This window comes from Cricetulus griseus, chromosome 5 (genome assembly GCF_003668045.3).
Source record: "Cricetulus griseus strain 17A/GY chromosome 5, alternate assembly CriGri-PICRH-1.0, whole genome shotgun sequence".
Taxonomy (NCBI): domain Eukaryota; kingdom Metazoa; phylum Chordata; class Mammalia; order Rodentia; family Cricetidae; genus Cricetulus; species Cricetulus griseus.
In genome coordinates this window covers 156,860,568-156,878,013 of record NC_048598.1, presented here as the reverse complement: position 1 = coordinate 156,878,013, position 17,446 = coordinate 156,860,568, and the positions used below count along the sequence as shown (strand labels likewise).

The 17,446-nt window shown below is 39.9% G+C and overlaps 1 protein-coding gene across 1 annotated transcript in view; it reads right to left on the bottom strand.

Moving 5' to 3' along the window:
• The window catches only part of Stxbp6 (syntaxin binding protein 6), a 228,478-nt gene that overhangs the window by 173,615 nt on the left and 37,417 nt on the right, over window positions 1–17,446 (bottom strand). The window lies entirely within an intron of this gene.

Sequence of the window (17,446 nt, the reverse complement as noted above, 5' to 3'; positions counted from 1 at the left end):
GTGAATTTGCTGCTCCATTGCAGAGGAGGAAGGTCCAGCTTAATCCTTCAGAGACTAGTGGTCAGGAAACACTTGCCCTATTAAGTCTATCCTTGAAATGTAATTAAAGAAGCTAATCAGGCCAGTTAGCAGGAATTATGCAGGCAGCTCACTTCAGTGAGAAGCCAGAGGGAATGCCTCAGAAAGCTGTTCTGTTGGCTGTGTGAGTGACCTAGTAGTTTATTTCCTGTCATTGCTTCTACCTGTGGTCTGCACAATGCCTGAGAGGATGATCTCATCCTCAGGCAAGATACAGTGCCTACTCTACAGAGAAGTTTATGAACAGAATCCACATACTTTAGAAGAACAACAAAAAAGAAATGTTCACAAGAAAAAGTGTCAGACAAACATGATGTCTTTCTTGAATGCCTGTTTGGGGAGGATAAAGTACATTTAAGGTTATTATCCAGTAGTATGTATGAATCCCTGGGTTTATATTCCAGCACCAAACAAACCAATAAAATAACCCATGACCACTTGTGAAGAGTTTCATTGAGGAGGCAGAGAGCCAGAGCTGAATGGAGGTTATAAATGTATAGCTTTGCAAGAATAAATTGTCTTGGCCTGTGCACATAGAAAAATACTTATTTTTATGTAAAACACATTTCCATTTTTTTCTTGCAAGTTAGGAGAATTTGGCAGCCCAAGGCCTGTATCCTTCACCATCATCAGAATCTTAAATGAATCTGTCACCACTCCTTCCTATCTCCTTATTCACACTGAGGCAAGCATCACTCAGTCTGCCTCCCAGGTTTGAATCCTGCTAGTTCTCCAACAACTGGTCCCATTCATAAGCCCACGGCTTGCTGGTTACTGAAGATGCATACCAAAGAAAACAGGTTCCAGAACATTCAAAACATATAGTTTTTCACAAAGGTAAATCAGAAATGAATTCAAACAAACAAATATAAACATTGATTAACAGAAGAGTAAAGCTGAGATATAAAATCATTACCTCTATGTGGATGGGAGGAAGGCAAGAACAAAACAAACAAGAAAGCCAATATTTTTAACATATAAACATCTTCTATGTTCTCTCTTCCAACATGTCTGCTGTACTAGTAAAGTGCAGAGAGACAAATATGAACACCTGGAAATGTGTGATGAGGGTGAAAGAAATATAGAATAACAGCAGAAGCATGTGTGGCCAACTGGTGTAAACTTGGGGAGGGCAATTCAGTTATATTTATGAAAAACATTTCAAATTGGTACACCCAGCCCAAGAGCAATTCTGCTCAGACATATTTCTCCAGAGTAAACCATTGGTGGGCAGGCAAGGATGCATACTACTTGATGACTATTATAAACGCCAGTCTGGTGGTTCTCTTCCTCTGGGATCCTCGTTAATGTCTCTGCAGAAAGCCCGGCATTCTATAAAACTCAATTTATTCATGTGTTCCTCCTGCCATGTCATTGTGTATCTACTATGTGCCACATCTGTGCTAGGAATCTCAGCGAGAAAATAGGACCGCCACTTCATGTGTCACTGTGGCAGTACCTCTGGCTTCTGTGGGTAGACACTTAGCATTCCAGCCTGGCTGCTCAAAGGCCTGGCTAAGGAACTACCCCTCAGGAAGGCAGGTTCACCTTATACCATGCTAAAGAGATGGGGGGATAAGCATCATGTTAATGAGGTAATCTGTTTTTATACCTCAGAAGTCCTACCCTTAGCACATTTGCTTGCATAAGCCAACAATACTGTGGTATACATCACGGATGTTTTTCAGAATTATTCCAAAAGGGGCAACTTTTCGTCATTTCTTCTTCCTATCCCTTTTCTGAGTGTGGTTTTCCTAACGCTTGGGACTCACTCCTCTAAAGCTGCCCTTGTCTGTCAAGTTGCCAACCTAAAGCAGCATGGCTCCCCTCCCCCCTTCTCTTCTCTGTCACCCTTCTTACAGCTTGCCTGCCTTGAGGCTTTTCTTCTACAATCTAATAAAATTGTCCTTGAGTTTCTGTTTGAGTCCTTATTATTATTATTATTATTATTATTATTATTATTATTATTAATGAGACTAAAATGCCTACAGGTGAATCCCCATCTCCCCAGTAACACATGGAAAGGCCCACTGGGTCACACTGTCAGGCTACTGCACAGATGGAGCTTTGAACCAGTAGAGAGGTTCTGCACAACCACTGTCATCACGAGGACCACTGGCTAAAACTGATGGCTCAGTTACAGAAGAACTGTGCTCTTTTGACTCTTATTATTATTATTTATTTGTAACTACCCATTCTTTAAACATTCTGTGAAGCAAATGTCTTAGACTTCTGTGCCTCCAAAATACCTGGAGATGATAAATTAAAATAATGCCAATGGATCAGTGTAAAACAAAAAAACAAAAAAACAACAACAACAAAAAAAAAAAAAACACAGTCTTTATTCCTTGTGTGAACTACCTTCTACTACACATTAGAACATAGTCTGGCTGGGCATTGATGGCGCACGCCTTTAATTCCAGCACTCCAGAGGCAGAGGCAGGCAAATCTCTGTGAGTTTGAGACCATCCTGGTCTACAAGAGCTAGTTCCAGGACAGCCTCCAAAGCCACAGAGAAACCCTGTCTCGAAAAACCAAAAAAAAAAAAAAGAACATAGTCTGATCATTTTCTATGTGTCTTTCCATAAAACAGAAACCTCTAACATTCCACGGGGTAGGCCTGAGGAGAAAAAGCACAGGGTTACAAATCAGGAATTTTTATTCACCAAATTAAGATAAATAACTTAGAACAAATTAAGGTTGATAAATCCCCTCCATGCCACATCTCTGCAGAGGATCGATGACTTAATTAATGTTAAGTCATTTGGTGTTTGTTGATGGCCTGGCTGCTTCTTGGCTACACACTGCATTGAGGCTGAGTTATCTGAGAAACGGTCATGCTACTTTCCACTATCCCAATTCTAATCCTCTATCCTAATCTTCTAGGTGGTATGTAAATATAAAGACAGCTCGCTGCACTTTGTGAACTGGAGAAAGCAAGTGATTAAATGTAAAGGTCATGACATCACAGTGCAGAAAACGAAATGTGTCCCTCTTTTTTCTAAGCAATTAACTGAGAAACCACCTGGAAATTAGCCAAGATAAAAATGCCCAGAAATAAACAAGCTGGATTACAAAATCTAAGTTCTATAGATACCCATTCTGTCCATGACAATAGTGAGATGCCCTAAGTTCTTAATGGGGATTGAGGGGTAAAAACTTTTGACATACAACTACTGGGCCGAGATTCCAATTTATTATATGTCATGGTATGAAACTACTGAGCAATTCATCTGGGGAAAAAAGTAACAAACAAACATCTCCACAGCCAGATTTTAACAAGGAAAGACATAGATGAAAAGCTGATGAAAAAACACAAGAAAGGAAAAGATTGCAAGGTCTTTCCAAAGTTCCAGACCAATACACAATACAGACAGCATAACTGGGAAGAAGCTGTCAACACAGCAGGAAACTCACTTGGTGGGAGAAGAGGCAGACAAGGCACAGGCACCTAGAGTTAGGGCTCATCCTGAAATGCTAGCTATTTCCAAGAATTTGAGCTCAGAATCCCAGCAAGGGGACTGTTCATCCTTAGGCACTGGTTGCATTTGTATATGGAGTACATATTAAGCCAGTGATCAATGCATGGTGTTGCTTCCTCATAGCTATATTGAGAGGTGAAGTTTCCTCTTAATCAGCATTAAGACTCTTCACCACAAAACATGAGGTAAGTACAGCAGATACACACATCATTATTCTATGAGCCAAGGTCAAGCTCTACTTCCTAGAAAAAGAGGGGAAGGGGATGGCAGTGACAGCTGTGGCAGAATCTCACCAAGTTGCCCAAGCTGGTCTTGAACTTACTTTGTAGCTCAGGCAGGCCTTGAATTCATTTTATAGGAAATTACAATCCTCCTGCCTCAGCTACCCAAATGTTAAGAGTTGCAATCAGTGGCCTGCATCATCACTGGCTGCTTCTTATGAAGAACAGTAAGCATGTAGTGTTACTATGAGGGCTGATTATATTAGAGAAGATTTGGGGAACTGTAGCTAGGAAATGAGTTATGTGTTAGGTAAAGAGATGTTATGCTGCAGGAGACCTTGGTCCTGACTTTGTGATTCTGAAGGTGTGGACCTGCTTGATAAACCACATAGGTTTGTATGTCTCTCATTCTAAGCTGAGTGCAAGGGAAGAGAAGTCTTGATCCTAGAAGAGTCCATCTATCCACATTGTGGCCTCATTTGGAAAAACAAGTCAGGCCAGTCATCTTCAGATATCAGACTGCAAGGAAACATAACTAATCCCACCCATGGGCTGAAAACACACCACATTAGTGTCATCCGCCCACAAGTCAGCTGCGGGAGCCAAAGATTTCCTGGGAATTACAATGCAGAGAAAGAAGGAGACTAGACTAATTATACACATGCAAAATTACAGACAACATTCACCTACCGATTGGAGACAGGGTGGTAAAGATAGGCAGAGGGAGCATGAAGAGGGGAGAAAAAGGAATGTAAAAAAGGAAAGGAGAAGAAAGAAGCACCAAGAACTTCCTTGTTCATTTACCTCTCAGCTGACATGCAAACTTAAGACAAAGCCAATTTTCTTATAGGCATTAGAAAGAACTGTTGATTACATGTAACCAAATGAATCTAGGAGGCAAGAACACTAAGTGGTACAGAAAATAAAATCTGCAAATATGTGTCTCATGGTCTGTATTTATAGAGGAAAGGCCTACAAGCTTCCCAAATTGACACCAACCAGTCACTTTGAGGAACACAGATTAACATGAATATGTAATTTGTCATGATTAAGGGAGGCATATAATATAACAGCCAGTTCAGAGTCTTAAACACACAGAGAGCTTTCACTGTCTATCAGATGCTCAGCTTCCATCATCTCCAAAGGCAAAATAAATCCAGTCAAAAGACATATTAATGCAAGATGACTTTTGTACCTTATGTAAGAGGGAAACCAACCAACTCAAGGATGTAATTCTCCCAAGCGCAAACCACACTAAGTATGTTTTTAAAATGAAAACAGGGGCTAGAAAGATGGCTCAGCATCCAGTTCAATTCCCAGAACCCACAGAACAGCTCACAATTAATCTGTAATTATAATTCCAGTGGATATGAACTCTCCTCTGGCCTGCAGACATGAGGCAGACACAATGTACAGACATATATGCAGACAAAAACTTAAATACATAAAATAACAGACTTTTTATTTATTTTTACATACAATATATTTTGATCATATTCTTTTTTCTCCTCCAGCTCTTTCCAGAACTTTCCACCTCCTAAATATCCAACTTTATGTTTTTTTCTTTCTTTCAAAAAACAAGGAACAGGAAAAATAACAACAAAAAAATTAAAATAAACAAATGGAAACAAGAAGAATACCAAAACAAAACACACAGAGAATAGCAACATGGAGTGGAAAACCCTTGGTGACCCTCCTCTGTTTGCATATTCTTCCTCTTTCTGTTTCTCACCAAGTCAGAATATGTGCCCTTCTTTTGCACCACAGCACAACTTCATGTATCGACCTAGCACACTTTGGAGATTTTCATTTTATGCTCATGGGTCTGTGTTTCCAATCAAATTCTGACTTACTAAATCCCAGCACCTAGCATAACACACTAAAGAGTGAAGGAGCAACTTTCACAAAACACCCACTGCAAGAGCATAACCCATCAGAAGCAAACAAACAACCATACAGCAACACCTTAAGGTCTGCCGAATGTATGACTCTTCTGCCACCATCCAAATCATTTGTATAAAATGAAAGTCGTCACAGATAACACATGGGAGGAATGTAGTCACAGACAACACATGGAAGGAATGGACATCACTGTTGAAGAAGTTTCATCTACCAATGTAAGTGCCTATCCTACAGCTGACCACTTATGACACAAGGAAAGAAGAGTGGTCACCAAGTTACTCTGAAAAACTGAAAGTAGGACAGTGCCACACAAACAGCACCAAGCAACAAACCGCAGAGCTTTGGGATCACTGGCCATCACCTTCTCTTCCAACATGCTTCTCTGGGTTCTAGAACCCCATGCATTCAGGCCCTTCAGTTCCCCTCACCACTCCATAACTGCTTCCTTCACTAATGGGTTTTCATTATTTTTATTTCTTTGTTTTTGTTGTTTCTGTAAAACATTGGTATTTCTCCAGATTCTGCTGCATGCTCCTTTCTCTCCAAAGATTCAAGATTCTCTGGAGAGCTTCTAAATCCTAGGATTCAAGGACCAGCTAAAAACACATCACAACAGTGTCTCCTGCTCACCTACCATCAGTGATTTTCCATCTGGATGAAACAGAGTAATGACAAACTCATCAAGTCTAAATCCTCCCCTAAACAGTCTAATCTTATGCTAACCCTATAGTCAACAGCTTAACCATCACCCAGATTGGACACTGGCACTTACTATGTTACACCTCCCTCTCCTTTTTCTCATGAGTTTCTATCCCTTACAACAGAACAGATTCTGTTGAGCTCTGCATTCTACTGTGTTCACATCTACTCACTTCTTTCTGTCTCTTGTTATTGCTGTAAATCACTAAGCCATCATGTACTGCCTAGAGTTCTATTAATATTCCCAGAATTGATGGATAAGTACCCAGTTTCCTTTCCCTCCAACCCACTTTCTACAGTATCTAGATGAAGTTACTTTTCTAAAATGTCCAGAGTAGCCTATACCCACAGTCACACCCACTTATATGCACATATACAAACATTAAAAGTTAGCATACTCTTATGAGAAAGGACTTTGTATTTTTATCTTTCTGAATCTGAGGCACCTCATTTAATATATACATGCCAGTTCTGCCCATTTTTCTACAAGCTTCATAGTTTCATTTTTTCCTTATAACTGAATAAAATCCCATTGTACATATATACCACATTTTTACTATCCATTTATCTGATGACTGACATCTAGACTGGTTCCATTTTCATGCTTATGTGAACGTCACAGCCATAAGCATGGCTGTGCAGGCAGTAAAACACATTGTGTGTGTGTGTGTGTCTGTGTGTGTGTGTGTGTCTCTGTGTGTGTGTGTGTGTGTGTGTGTCTGTGTGTGTGTGTGTGTCTGTGTGTGTGTCTGTGTGTCTGTGTGTGTGTGTCTGTGTGTGTGTGTGTGTGTGTCTGTGTGTGTGTGTGTGTCTGTGTGTGTGTGTCTGTGTGTGTGTGTGTCTGTGTGTGTGTGTGTGTGTGTCTGTGTGTGTGTGTGTGTCTGTGTGTGTGTGTCTGTGTGTGTGTGTCTGTGTGTGTGTGTCTGTGTGTGTGTGTCTGTGTGTGTGTGTCTGTGTGTGTGTGTGTGTGTGTGTCTGTGTGTGTGTGTCTGTGTGTGTGTGTCTGTGTGTGTGTGTGTCTGTGTGTGTGTGTCTGTGTGTGTGTGTGTCTGTGTGTGTCTGTGTGTGTGTGTCTGTGTGTGTGTGTGTGTCTGTGTGTGTGTCTGTGTGTGTGTGTCTGTGTGTGTGTGTCTGTGTGTGTGTGTGTCTGTGTGTGTGTGTGTCTGTGTGTGTGTGTGTCTGTGTGTGTGTGTCTGTGTGTGTGTGTGTCTGTGTGTGTGTGTGTGTGTGTGTGTGTCTGGTGTGTGTGTGTGTCTGTGTGTGTGTGTGTGTGTCTGTGTGTGTGTGTGTCTGTGTGTGTGTGTGTGTCTGTGTGTGTGTGTCTGTGTGTGTGTGTGTGTGCATTTGCCCGCATGCAATACATGTGTACATTTCATTTTATATAGATGGAGATCACAAGAGGTGATAAAGAGGTGCTGAAGGAGGATGTGTAGGAGATGAGGAACAAAAGGACACTTATTAGATTAAAGCAGAAAATGACACAGCACAGATGAATGTAAGAGAGTGGGCAGGGGAGTTTGGGAGAAGAGCTGGGGAGGAGAAACAGCAAAAATAAACTTTGTTGAAAATGCCATAATGGAACCCTATACTTTGTATGGTGATTAATAAATAAAAAACAAACCAGTAACATCAGAAGTTTTTGTTGTAACAGGTACAAGATCTTTTTGTAAAGATCCTGTGTGCTATTTCTGTGGCCACTGTATCTTCCTATGGAATGATGAGACTAGGGAGGCAGATGTAGGTGTCTATTACAAAAGTTGCTCTCCAGAGGCTAGGAAACGCAGCATCAGGATATTATCACATCTGGTGTTTCATGAAGCCTATTTTCTTCTTCATACATGGCATCTTCTGGAAGAGTTGTCCCATGGTGGAAAGGACAATGGAATTCTGAGGCTGCTTTTGTAAAGGCACCTTCTAAAAGCCTCACTTCCTCAAGACATCACATTCACGACTAATTTCAACTTATTAATTTGGGGTAACATATGCATCTGACTATAGTAGCAGGTACCACAGTTAACTCACTCATAGTTTTAAACACCCATAGTAAGCAGCTGCTTGGTAGCAGCTTGCAAAATGAAGAAATGTATCAGTGAAAAAGTATACATTCAGACCTAAATTGGAGAATGCTTCCTAAAGGGGAGGGACTTCTAGCACTATAGAATTTTTTAATTTATTGTTATTTAAATTAGAAACAAGCCTGCATCACATGTCAATCCCAGCTCCCTCTCCTTCCTCCTCCCCTGCTTCCCAAACAACCCTGCACCCCATACCCCCTCCACTATCCAGGGAGGGTGAGGCCCTCCATGAGGGATCATCAAAGTCTGTTATATCATCCAAGGCAGGGCCTAGGCCCTCCCCCATATGTCCAGGCTGAGAGAGCATCCCTCCACATGGAATGGGCTCCCAAAGTCCATTCATATACCAGGGATAAACACTGGTCTACCAGAGGTCCCATAGATTGCCAAGGCCTCCTCACTGACACCGACTTTCAGGGGGGTCTGGATCAGTCCCATGCTGGCCTCCCACACATTAGTCTGGGTTCCATGAGTTCCCCCTTGTTCAGGTCAGCTGTTTCTGTGGGTTTCACCAGCTCAGTCTTGACTCCTTTACGCTATTCTTCCCCCAACTCAACCTTCCTGCTCCCCATTTCCTCCTCTTTCCTCTTCTTCTTCCCCTCTCTTCCCTCCCACAATGTTCCCAATCAGGAGATCCTATCCCCTTCCTCTTCTCCAGGGTACAATGCATGTCTCTCTTAGGGTACTCCCTGTTTCCCAGCCTCTCTGGTGGTGTGGATTGTAAGCTGGCAATCCCCTGATCCATATCTAAAATCCATATATGAGTGGGTACATACCAATAAAGTCGAAACAAAGAAAACAATACAAAGACTCAATGAAACAAAGAGTTTGTTCTTCGAGAAAATCAAATAAGATAGACAAACCTTTATCCAAACTAACCAAAAGCCAGAGAGAGAACATGCTAATTAACAAAATCAGAAATGAAAAGGGGAAATAACAACAGACACTTAGGAATCCAGAGAATCATCAGGTCATATTTTGAAAACCTGCACTCCACAAAACTCTAAAGTTTAAAGGAAATGAGATTTCCTGGATAGATATCACATACCAAAATTAAATCAAGAACAGATAAATAATTTAAATAGACCTATAACACCTAAAGAAATAGAAGCAGTCATCAAAAGTCTCCCAACCAAAAAAAGCCCAGGGCCAGATGGTTTCAGTGAAGAATTCTACCAGAAATTCAAAGAAGAGCTAATACCAGTACTCCTCAAATTGTTCCATGCAATAGAAGCAGAGGGGTCATTGCCAAACTCTTTTTATGAGGCTACAATTACCTTGGTACCCAAGCCATACAAAGACACAACTAAGAAAGAGAACTACAGACCAATATACCTCATGGACATTGATGCAAAAATACTCAAAAAAATACTGGCAAATCAATCCAAGAATACATCAGAGAATCATCCACCATGATCAAGTAGGCTTCATCCCAGGGATGCAGGGATGGTTCAACAAATGAAAATCTATCAGTATAATCCACCATATAAACAAACTGCAAAGAAAAACCACATGATCATCTCACTAGATGCTGAAAAAGTCTTTGACAAAAATCCAACATCCCTTCATGCTAAAGGTCCTAGAATTTTTAAAGAAAATGGTATTATGTTTAATTTGGACGGACTCCTAACAGAACAGGTGCGAAAGATTGTTTTTAGAGATATGTAAACAATATAGTTAGTCTGGGAAAATGAACTTCATGAGAATGAAACTTTTATGTTTGGGATTTATCAATAGGTTAACCATATTGACAAACTGCCTAGAAAGCATACTAGCTAACACCCTACTGTTTATCAGCCCCCAGTCTCCCTTTGAGGAAGACTCATCTGTAACTTGTGCTGTAACAGTGAAATATGAACTTAGTTTATTGTTTCTGTGAGCCCATTTTGCTGTTTTTCTCTCACAGGACTCACAAACAAGATTTTAGAAAATGATTTAAACCACAGGAGTTATAAATTTGAACATGACTTTCAGAACTCAGTGAGTGAAAAGGAGTGTTTTCAGAAAGGTAGCATTTTTGTCTTTTTCTCTCTATATAGACTTATATTAATTTCAGGTGTGTTTTTTATATTTGGAATCCACCTTCTCCCTAACTCAAACAGTTGATATATTAGAAATAATTTAATTTTCCTATAACCTTTCTTTAACTTTAAGAGTAAAAATAAAAAACTGGCATGAATTGTTACTCTTAAAGCTTACTATGTTACTTTTCTGTTTCTGTGATAAAACACCATGATCAAACCTATTTATGGAAGAAAGGGCTTATTTTGGTTTATGGTTCCAGAGGCATAGGAACCCATCATGGTGGTAAGGGATGGTAGCAAGCAGCAGGCATGGGGCAGGGGCAGGAAGCTGAGAGATTCCATCTTTAAACAAAAACACAGAGGAGAGACGGCCAATTAGAAGTAGAGTGATGTATGAACTCTCAAAGCCCACCTCATGACATACTTCTGCCAGTAAGATGGTACCTCCCAAATCTCATTGTGCCGGCCGGTTTTATGTCAACTAGATAAACTTTGGAATCATTTGGGAAGAGAGAACCTCAACTGAGAAAAAGCCCCCACAAGATTGGCCTGTTGGCAAGTCTATGGAACATTTTCTTAGATAGTGATTGATGTTGGAGGACCCAGCCCACTGTGGAAGTGCTACCCCTGGGTGGTCCTGGGTGTTAAAGAAGGCAGTCTGGGTATCAAGCCAGTGAACAGAGTTCCTTCATGGTCTTTACTTCAGTTCCTGCCTCTATGTTTCTGCTTAAAGTTCCTGCCTTGACTTCCTTCAGAGATGCGTTGCTACCTAGAAATATAAGACGAAATAAGTACTTTCCTCCCCAAGTTGCTTTTGGTCTCGGTTGTATTATCACACCAATAAAAACTCAAAGGCACTCCCCAAACAGTATTACAAATTGTTTTACAAACTGGGGACCAAGTGTTCAAATATCTGAGCCTACGGGGAATATGAACATTTCAAATCAACACCATACCTTTTATAGTTTATCTATGATGAAATACATTAACACCAGCCATAAAAGTTCCTAGGTTCGTGTGCGCACACGCGTGTGCGTATGCGTACGCGCATGTGTGCACACATGCATGTACATTGCATGACATGTGATATGTATGGTATATGTGTATGTGCATGAGTGAGGTAAGTGTACCAAAGCATAAATCTGGAGTTCAGATGATAATTTCCAGTACTAGCCTAGACCTTCTACTTTGTTTGAGACAGGGTCTCTTTGTTGTTCATCATTGTGTATGCCAGACTAGCTGACCTACAATCTTCTAAGGATTCTACCATCTCTACTTTCTATCTCACCACAGGTATGCTGGAATTCTACAGCATGCTATTGAAACCAGCTTTTATATACGCTTCAAATTTTATTTTCTTCTAATGCTTCCTGGCCATTTTGTAAGCTTTTTTTTTTTTTCTGAGCAAATGCTGTAATATTTTATGGTTCCAAACCATTAGAAATCTAGTTAATTATTTACTTTCTTTCCTTGATCTTTTGATAGCAACAATATACTTTGAAGAAATCAGTGGATGGAACATATACTCACAGATTTATTTTCAGGGAATTATGTTAAGATTCCTTGGTATAGGTGAAAACAATATAGTAGCATAAAAGAGCAGACCATTGGATTTATAGATAGAAAGTCATTAGCACTTTCCATTGTCACCCCTTTTCTTCTGCTTTGACAAGAGTTCTAATAGTCATTAGAGGCCTTGCCTTCTCCGTGCCAGCACCAAATTACTTGGTAAACTTGCAAATTCCTGTGTCCGAACCTCGGGTTCTTAACTTCCCTCTGAAATCACTACAAAATTCATTCAAAACATTTTCAGAATCACTACTGGTTTGAATTTCAGTCAGATTTCCATCACTTCATTTTTCGGAGTTGAATAGGAGGCAGGTAGGACAGTGATGGAGACAGTTCCAGAGCAGGCAAGACACAGGAATCAATGGAAATTTTCCTGTTGAAAAGTAACAATCAGGGCAGCAATAACCAGGGCTGCAGTTAGTGAAAAGGCTGTAGAGATGGCCTGCCCATTTTTCAATCATAGTTCAACCATTTTGTTATTCTTTGACCTCACACAATATTTGCCTGCCTCAGTTTCATCATCCATAAGACCGCAATATTAGCATCTACCTTGTGAGACTGAGATGATATAAAATGTTACAGCAACACTAACAGTATACAGTCAATAAGTGTTACCTATTATAATTTTCTTTTTCATGCAAGGAAATCCAGCCTGTTCACACAAAGCAAGGAAATCAAGAAGAAATGAACAAGATAGGAAAAGATGAGAATGTCAAGATGGCAGGCATAAGGCAGCAAACTATTTTGAGTGTAAGAAGAAACGGCATTGCCTATGAATGCTGCAGCCAGACCTGGGACAGGAGAACAGGCCCGGGCTCAGACAGCCTAGTGGTGAAGGAAGGCATGTCAGCCCAAGCTCCCCAGGAGAGGATTGCCATCTTCTGACATGAAAGAATGCCCCTGTGCTGCCAGAACTGGTTCCACACTAGTGAACTCCTGAATCCCTGGGCACGCCACAGGGCCATAGCAGAACATGCAATGAGGACACCTTCTATTCTGCTTTACATACTTTGCTTGCTACAAGTTTTGAGCAAAGTTTTCTTTGAGAAACAGGGACTATGGAGAAAAAGGAAAAACAAAGGACAGAAAGTTACTCCTTCAGTCTAACCTCTGAGATTAGGACACTGAAGGGGAAATGATTTATATAAATTATTATATAAAATATATTATTATAGCTATTTTATATTTAAATACTAGCATTTATTAGCAAAATGTACATTTTATATAAAATAGTTTATCTAACATATCTAAGTATTTCATATTCATTCAAATACCATCTGTAGCCACTGTCTGATTCTCTCATGTCTCTCTCTCCACCAGCCAAACTAACCCTTAATGCTCCTGAATTCTGCCTAGTGTCCACAGACAGCTCTGCTAATCTGCACATATATTTCTAAATATTTATAATTCTTTACACTGTAAAAGTAATACAAAATGGATAAGGGAAAGCAAAAGGCCATAATAAGAACCATGCTTTGTAGATAATTGTTAGCAAGCATACTGTCCATTCTTCTAGACTTCTATGAATATATAATTCATGTACACATAAAAAGACATTTTTAATGGCATATTAGAAAAAACTGCAACTAACTTTAACCTGAAAGATGTATATATAGCATTGTATGAAGGGATAAGTATGTATATATAGACACATTTATTTGTAAATGGAGAGAAAACTTATCTCATTTTCAAGTGTAGTATGTTATTTCCTTATACATATATGTCATTTGATTTGGCCGTTTTTCGAATCGTATATATTCATATATTTTAGTTTTTCAGTAAGAAAAAATACAAATAGCTACTGTGTATATTTATGAATGTTTACGTAAAACTCAATGCATTCTTTGAATGTTGATATATTTGGCCAATTTCTATAATGTAGTACAAATTTTAATTAACCTCTCCCTGGCATATACAATTGCTCTTTTCCAGTTCAATACTAATAATTACTAGCCTTTCTAATTTTTGCTAATCTGATAAGGGAAAGATGTATTAAATTTTTCATTTCTGAAGTTGTAAGAATGTGATCATCTTAGTTGTTCAGGAAGAAAAAAAGAGGTTCTTTCAAACAAAAACCACTTTTCAACAACGTCCAAACCATTCATTCTTTTCTTCCATTTCTCTGAAGGATTTTCTCATTTCCTCTCTTAGGATCTCTATCATCTGCATGAAGTTGTTTTTAAGGTTGCTCTCTTCTGCTTCATCTGTGTTGGGATGTTCAGGTCTTGCTGATGTAGAGTCCCTAGAATCTGGTGGTGTCATATTGTCTTTTCTGTTGTTGGATGTGTTCTTATATTGTCGTCTGCCCATCTCTTCTTCCAGTGGATGCAGGTGGTGTCTCTTCCTTTCCTGCTGTGTAGGGGTCCAAGGTTCTCTTCCCTGTGGGTTCAAGAGGGTCTGATACTCTGATGGGTCTCAAGGTGGATGCAGGTGGGTCTGAGGCACTTGCTGTCCAGGTGGGTGGGAGCGGGACTAGCACAGAGATGTCAGCAGACTCAGGCTTTCTTGGTCCTCAGAGGCCCAGTAGCCTGCCCACAGACCCCAGGACAGTAGTTCCCAGATTGGACAGGTGGAAGTTGGGCCCAAGGCAGGGGCCGAAGCAGCTCCCCTCTGCCCTAAGTGGGGGCAGGAGTAGCCATCGATCTCAGCAGACTCAGGGTTGCTTGGTCCTTAGGGGCTGAGTCGGTCTCCAAATCATTCATTCTTATGCATAAGTTAGAGATAAAAAGTAATAACAAATCTTTGGGTTTAGTTACTGGGCTAAAGATCACAAAAACTTCAGAAATAAAAGAAAAAATGCTCATTGGTTGCTATAGAAACCCTAATTCTAGTTCATCTAAAGGAAAACCAAAGGGTGTGTTAACCAAGCGCCCGTCATTACTGGAGTGCTAGTGACTAGACACAGACTGATGTCTAGCACAGGACCCTGAGGACAAACAAGGGTCACCTGAGCTACTTTGGCCTATTTGTTAAGCCTTATACTTTCCTATAAATCTACCTGAATTTACTGAACAATTACTACAGGTTTGGAAAATACTGAAGACATAAGTGTTACTGGGATCTGGGCCCTGACCTTGAGGAATTGTCCTTTGTTTTTCTCTGTGTAAAACAGAAATCCATAAGGAGATAATATTACTTTTACCATACAGAAATCATTCAAAGAATTGTCTTCAAAACATCAATGTTGCCTGTAATATATGGCAGGTTAAATTTTTCAAATAAACGATTTCCAAAAATGGACAAAACAGTGCTGTCTGTGGAGAATATGCAGCTTTTTAGCCTTGGCTATAAATGTTCCTAACTTTCACAGTAGTGAACATAAACCCCCTTTTAGTTAATTATTAGTTGGAAGAACGTTGGTTATTTTTAAAATTGACACAGAGCCAGAATGCCCTGCAATGAAGGATCCTTGTTAGCCTTGTGTGTCAGTGGGTGGAGAACTTAGATTTCTTTGCTGTCTACCCAGTACATTATTTTCTGGATTAGGCACCAATCATCAAAGGCAGAAGCAGAGAGATACATACTCAAATATTGTAACAAAAAAAAAAAAGAGCCTCTGTCTTCTCACTCCTCCCTGATAGTCTGAATCACAGACTGTAAAATAAAGGGGTCTAAATCCCTGCAACCATACCTGAGTTATACCACTAACATGACTCTTTCCAAAGCTCCAATGGCTCAGGATGGGGTTGTGGTCAGAAGAACCAGGGCATATTTAGAGGGTTAGAGCCTACAGCTCCTTGCTCAAGAATTCCTTATTTCTGTTACGTTTTTATTTCTAGCACTTTCCTTCTACTTCCAATTTTCATCTCCTTGCTTATCCCTCCCATTTGTCTTTGTGTGTTGTCTACTGTGTCTATTAGAGCCATTAATAGATCATAGTCTTTTAAATTATTTGATAATCCTAACATCTGCATCAGGACAAATCTGATTTTATGTTATTACTTTGTCCTTCCTGTGAGCATTTTTCTTACCTTTTGGCATATGTATGTTTTTCATGAATATGACAGAATAGGAAGTGAGACAACTATACCTCTAGTGTGTCAATTTATTTTTCTTCATAATGCCTACAATGAAGAGATAGGGTACCACTACTTTCTGTAATAAAACACTCCTGAATTTATCTTGCTTCTTATTTTTTTGTCAGAGTAATTTTAATCAAGACAAAGTAATATCATCCTCCACAATAAAACTTATATATGATTATTCTGATTAAATATGTACCTCCTGCTAGGTTTATGATATAAAATGTACATATACAATCAGTAGATCAGCTTCTTCCATCCAAGTATTAACTGGGCCTGACCCAGCTTAGCTTCTAAGATCAATCAAGACCAGGTGGGTTCAGGTGGTATGGGTATACACTAGACCAGCTTCTCAAGAAACCATTTGTGATACACTAAGCTACTATGAAAGATGGACTCATACCATCTGCTATGGTTCAAAGAGAACACCAATAATCTATGTACATCATAAACTCACTTCTCTTTTAACCCAACACATTGATACTGCAGGAACTCTCTAAAACTGTTTCCTGAAAACAGATATCAGTACAGCAACATTCCCAGGCTGCTAGCACATCACTAACACAGCGAGTGAGACACAGGGAGTGTTTAATTCCTTCAAGAGTGACCACACAGATTCTGCTGAGACAAGACAATAAGCTCCCCGTTACCAAGAGAAATGCTTAGATATTTTAAAATTAACTTCTATTAGAGAATGCCATGCCACGGGATCCTGGCTTTGTACATTCTGTTAAAGAAATGATCATACCCTGTTTTCACAAAGCTTGTCAGAGTTAAACCAGTCAGCACCGAAACACTCATATGGCAGCTTTCTAAATGTCAGGTTGGAGGAATCAGGGATGTAAAGATGAATTTCTGCTGTACTGTCCTTTGGGGGGAAGATCCTTAAACTTACAAAAGAAGCTAGAAAAGGATCAGATGAAAAGGTCTGGTGGGTTTCTTTAAAGTTGTCTCTCACCTGGAGAAGAAAGGAAGGTCAACTGTTAAACCTGTGGATGACAGCCCCACTCCTGCACAGTGGAAAAGCAGTGCTGGCGAGACTGCTAATTACCAAGGAGGGGGGCAACTCTTCCTGGAGGACACCCAATCTCCCCTGCTTACTGTCTTCAGTCCTGTTAAGTCACTACTTGGTTCTATTATCATAATTAAAGTGTGTCTTCCAGAAGAAGCATAACAAGCCCCCAAGGGAGGGATTTCAGCTGTAATTTTTATTAGGGAAGAGAGCCTAATTATGAATTGCATGAGTCCTTTTTCAGAGAACTCCCCCATGCATCAAAGTGGATCTTACTACCAGGCAGGAAGTTTGTTTCCTTTTATTAAAGCAGACAACATAGTATATGTAGCATGGAGATGGTTCTTTGCCAAGAAAAGCAA